Below are 6,091 nucleotides of genomic sequence, written 5' to 3' on the forward strand. Positions count from 1 at the left end.
TCACTAACTTATCTAGTAACATTTTAAAATGAAGACACTGTATCGTGATACAGTGTCTTCCGTTTGAAAGACCTCTAGATGGCGCTCTCTGCTTTTTAATATTTTTCTCTAATGTACTAATTCAATGAAACCTGGCATCATTATCACCCTTAAGAGTATAAAGCTTACTCACTAACTTATCTAGTAACATTTTAAAATTAAGACACTGTATCATGATACAATCGTTTTGCCTAGCTCAATATTTTACAGATACAGCATCATGATACTGTATCATGAAACAGTACTACATGATGATAAAGTATCATGATGGTACTGTATCATGATACTGTATCATCATGATACTGTATCATGAAAAAGTACCACATGATGATCAAGTATCATTATACAGTATCATGATGGTACTGTATCATGATAATGTATCATCATTTGGTACTGTATCATTATACTTTATCACCATGTGGTACTGTATCATGATACTGTATCATGATGATACAGTATCATGATACAGTACCATCATGATACTTTATCATCATGTAGTACTGCTTCATGATACTGTATCATCATGTGGTACTGTTTCATGATACAGTATCACATGATACTTTATCATCATGTGGTACTGTTTCATGATACAGTACCACATGATACTTTATCATGATACTGTATCATCATGTGGTATTTTTTTCATGATACAGTACCACATGATACTTTATCATGATACTGTATCATCATGTGGTACTGTTTCATGATACAGTACCACATGATACTTTATCATGATACTGTATCATCATGTGGTACTGTATCATCACTACAAAGGTGTTTCATGAGGCCTCATCAACCCATCACTACTCAGCGGTGAAACAAATACTGCTTTACTTTGAATACTTGATAATAACAATAATGACACAATGCATGTGTTGTGTCTTGTGAAGACAGTATTCTACTCTCACGAGCGAGTCGATTCATTGTCTCTCTTCTCCATCCAGGCTACATCAGGATGTCGCCATGTTCACATCGACATGCGAATGAAGATGACGATGAAAACTGCAAATTTTACTTTGCCTTCCAATTCTCGAAGCTGGTCTTCCTGTTAGTCCTGCTCTTCTTCGTGAACCGACACATCACGCTGCTGTTGACCGAGAACCGGAGACTCAACCACCAGGTGTCCAACCTGGACAGCTCGTCCGGGGAGATCAAGGGCATCTTCCTGTCGGACTCGCTGTCCTACCTGAAGGCCTACTGGGACGAGAAGACGCTGGAGTTCAAGAGCTGCCCTCGCTTCTGGAACGAGTACAAGCTCCGTTGTTTCAGGACCTTCAACACCAAGGCCAACTGGACGTCGGCCAACGGCCGCTGCCACGTCGCCGGAGGTCACCTGGCCAGCATCAAGGACAACGCTCAGTCCGACCACGTTTTCATCACGGATTTGGTTCGCGCGTACGGGAAGAAGCACTCGCTGGACACCGCCGTGGTCTGGATCGGCGTGAACGACATGGTGTCGGAGAACATGTTCATGAACGTCAACACCAGGGTCATGTCCAGGTACAGGTTCTGGGACGGATACCCGGAGGAGGAGAACATAACCAACACCCGGGACTGTGTGGCGGTGGTTCCGCAGGAGAAGGGGTACAAGAGCTGGATGGATAAAGAATGTCAAGAGATGCACAATTATATCTGTGAAACTAAGTCTTTGTTCTAAAGTGTAACGAACATGAGTTTTTGTTTTCTGTTAAAAAATGTTATTATTGTGACAAACACTGTTTAAATGCATGTTTATTTTTCAGGAACGTCTATTACCAGAAACAAAGGAATACATTGTATATATAGTTTATGAAATTAAATTATGGAAAAATAAAACAGGTGAAAAGTGAGTGAATAAAAAAAAATGATAATGATGTTGATTATGATGATGATGATAACAATAATGAGAGTAATAATGATAATGATGGTGATAATAATACTAATAATTATGATGATGATGATGATGACGATGATGATGATGATGACGATGATGATGATGATGATAACAATAATGAGAGTAATAATGATAATGATGGTGATAATAAAACTAATAATTATGATGATGATGATGATGACGATGATGATGATGATGATGATGATGACGATGATGATGATGATGATGATGATGATGATGATAACAATAATGAGAGTAATAATGATAATGATGGTGATAATAATACTAATAATTATGATGATGATGATAACAATAATGAGAGTAATAATGATAATGATGGTGATAATAATACTAATAATTATGATGATGATGATGATGATGATGATAACAATAATGAGAGTATTATGATAATGATGGTGATAATAATAATTATGATGATGATGATGATGATAACAATAATGAGAGTTATAATGAAAATGATGGTGATAATAATACTAATAATTATGATGATGATGACGATTATAACTATAATAATAGTTATAATTATGATGATGATTATGATGATGATAATAACAATAATGATCGTAATAATGATGATGATCATGATTTTAATGATAATAATATTAATAATTATGATGATGATGATAATAATTGTAATAATGATGATGATGATGATGATGATGATGATGATGATGATGATGATGATGATGATGATATCTATAATAATAGTAATAATGATGTAGATGATGATAATAATAGTAATAATTATGATGATGGTGATGTTGATAATAATAGTACTAATGAGGATGATGATGATGATTATAATGACAATAATAGTAATAATTATGATGATGATGATAATAATAGTAATAATGATGATTATGATGATGATATAATGATAATAATAGTAATAATTAGGATGATGATGATTATAATGATAATAATAGTAATAATTATGATGATGATTATAATGATAATAATAGTAATAATTATGATGATGATGATGATTATAATGATAATAATAGTAATAATTAGGATGATGATGATGATTATAATGATAATAATAGTAATAATTATGATGATGATGATGATGATAATAGTAATAATTATGATGATGATGATGATGATAATAATAGTAATAATTATGATGATGATTATAATAATAGTAATAATGATGAGGATGATGATAATAATAGTAATAATGATGATGATGATGATGATGATATAATGATAATATAATGATAATATAATGATAATATAATGATGATTATGATGATAATATAATGATAATATAATGATAATGATAATAAATTTGACTAAGGACGCTGATTTAGCTAAAGCAGTGAACGACTGTGCTGGGAAATAAATAAATAAATAATATATAAAGGAATAGAAATCCGCATCTGTTGCAGTTCACCACTAGATGGTAGCAAAACATCGACAATAAATCGAAGGTTGGAAGCGTTCGGTGTTGATAAATAAGGGTAATAATAAATAAAACAAAATTCTCGCTCAAAACTCTAAATTCTAATCCTCATTATATAGGAAAAATGTCAAAGTACATAGTAGAAAGAAAATGTCGGAGGATTTCGGAAAAAATAAAGGTACAATTCTAGAAATTCTAACAAAACGTAATTATTTTATAAAATAAGTTATTGTCTAAATCGGAGCTCATGTTCTACTCAACCTCACGTCAACTAATGTGATTATTTTCAGAGTCTTCTTTTTAGAGTTATAGACAAAATGTTTGTTCATTTTAATGTAGCGACTGGAGCTCAGTTGTCTTCGTCTTCATCTTCGCCCAAAAAGACACTTAAAAACATTCAAATACCTCAATACTACTTTTAGTTAAAAGTATATATTTTTAGCAGAGGTTCCCAGGCTATCAGTGTAAACCTTGAGCTCGGATACTTGCAATGTGATTGAAAGAGGATGGAACTGTAGCTGGAACTGATCACTTTAACAACAACTCTAGATAATTAAACAAAAGTAACATTTTATTTTGGAATCCTCGAAACAACATATATTAAAATGGTATTCAAGCACTTTTTAGATGATGTATCGGCATACAAGAACATGCAGCAACATAAACATATGTTGTCGAAAAACTAGTGATGTGTCGATGACGCTTCATGAAACAGTGTCATGTTCTTCAGAGGACATTAGGGGGCGCCTTCAGCTTAAACATGATGTGATATTTCAATAGAATAGCTTTTCAAAGCAATAGATTATAGAGCAAAGAGTGACATCTAGTGGACTCAGGAAATAAGGACACTGTTTCATGAAGCGTCATCGACACATCACTAGTGTAAAGGATGATAAAAATGGATAAACTTCAGTTTATTGTTTCTTCATTAATAAACTATTCCAAACTCTCTCTCCTCCATAGATTCATCATATCCAGCCCAAATAATTTATCACTTGTTTACACACTTGGTCTGAATCCAGTCTGATCCGCAGACACTTAAAGAACCTCCTGTTATTCTTCTTCTTCTTCTCTGGACCCGTCTTCTTCCTCCTGCATGTTGTTCTTTTCACAGCAGCTCTGACAGTGATCCATTATTCCTCGCGGTGTCTCTTAATGATTTATGTTTTGGTTTCCTCACTTCCTTCCCTAAATGCTCGGCGAGCACCGAGCGAGGGACTGATCAGGAAAATAAGCGAACAATCAGCGGGACACGGAGGCGATCAAATGAACGGCGGAGACAGAAACACAAATGTGTTTTCCAGGGAAGGCGAGCGAGAGCCGAGACGCTACAGCAGGAAGCACAAGGAAATAATGGAGAAGAAATTGGCTTTTGGAAAATAGTGTTTTCTACTTTCATAGGACATTTCAGCAGAGAAACAAAAGACTGTTTGAAAGAAGGCCAAGATCTTATAGTATTGATGTGTCGATGAAGCTTCATGAAGCAGAGTCATATTTTCAGAGGACAGTAGGGGGCTCCCTCATCTTAAAAATTATGTTAGGTTTTAATAGGATAACTTTTCAAAGCAATAGATTATAGAGCAAAGAGTGACATCTAGTGGACTCAGGAAATAATAACACTTTTTCATGAAGCTTCATCGACACAACACAGGTTTAGCATTTAAGAATTAACACACTTTTTACGGTGTTCTTATTTGACTCTACTTGTCATTAAAATCATTTTTTTTTATTACATATATAGCCCTCATCAAAGGTCATGTTTAAATAAAAAACTATTTTATTTTGTATTTTATTATTATTTTAATTATTAATTACTAGTCTCTAAATATGAGGTTTTTGTCATTATTGAGTATTTATTGTTCAAGTTAAATATTTAAGATAAAATTAAACAATATTTGGGTGAAAAGGTTTTTTTTTCCAGATAAAAAAAAAAAAATTAAATCATATCTTCATCATATTTAGATTGATTTTATACTTTTTGCTAGTGATATGTCGACGAAGCTGCATGAAGCAGTGTCATATTTTTCAGAGGACAGTAGGGGGCGCCCTCAGCTTAAAAATGATGTGAGGTTACAATAGAATAGATTTACAAAGCAATAGATTATAGAACAAAGAGTGACATCTAGTGGACTCAGGAGATAATGACACTGTTTCATGAAGCTTCATCGACACATCACAAGTTACATCTACTTTAGCTGATCTTAAAATGTAAAAATATTTAGTAATCTAGTAATGTACTTTTACAACGTGGAAAGCCTAATAACTTTCACATGTACCTGAAATCACACACTGACATTTTAACATGTTTAAATTAACTTAAACTACCATTTTTTTGGTATATATATTAACTGTTAATCCTCAATTAATCACTTTTAACTTGTACTTGTCCGCCAAGTACCCAGAAAACAAATACTTTTACTATAAATCAATCCTTTAAATCCTTCCTAGACACAAAACACATAAAAAATAAAACCTGCTCCTTTTTAAAATGTGTTAACAGATAGAGATCAGAGGTTATTACAAACAGCCATCACAGGTTTCTAAGTGTGTCTTGTGTGTAAGAAAAACTAACTTTTGCCCAACTCTTGTCGTTGTCACTTATACTGCTAACAATAATTTAACCGATCGGACAGAAGTAAAGCGTGATAAAATATGTTGTTAATTTAACAAGTGTTGAATAAAATAAAGGTCAATTATGACATTGTTCAAATATTGACAGACGTAACACAATAATACATCCTTAACATTAGATT

Source organism: Callionymus lyra, chromosome 2 (assembly GCF_982586985.1).
Source record: "Callionymus lyra chromosome 2, fCalLyr1.hap1.1, whole genome shotgun sequence".
In the NCBI taxonomy this organism is placed as follows: domain Eukaryota; kingdom Metazoa; phylum Chordata; class Actinopteri; order Syngnathiformes; family Callionymidae; genus Callionymus; species Callionymus lyra.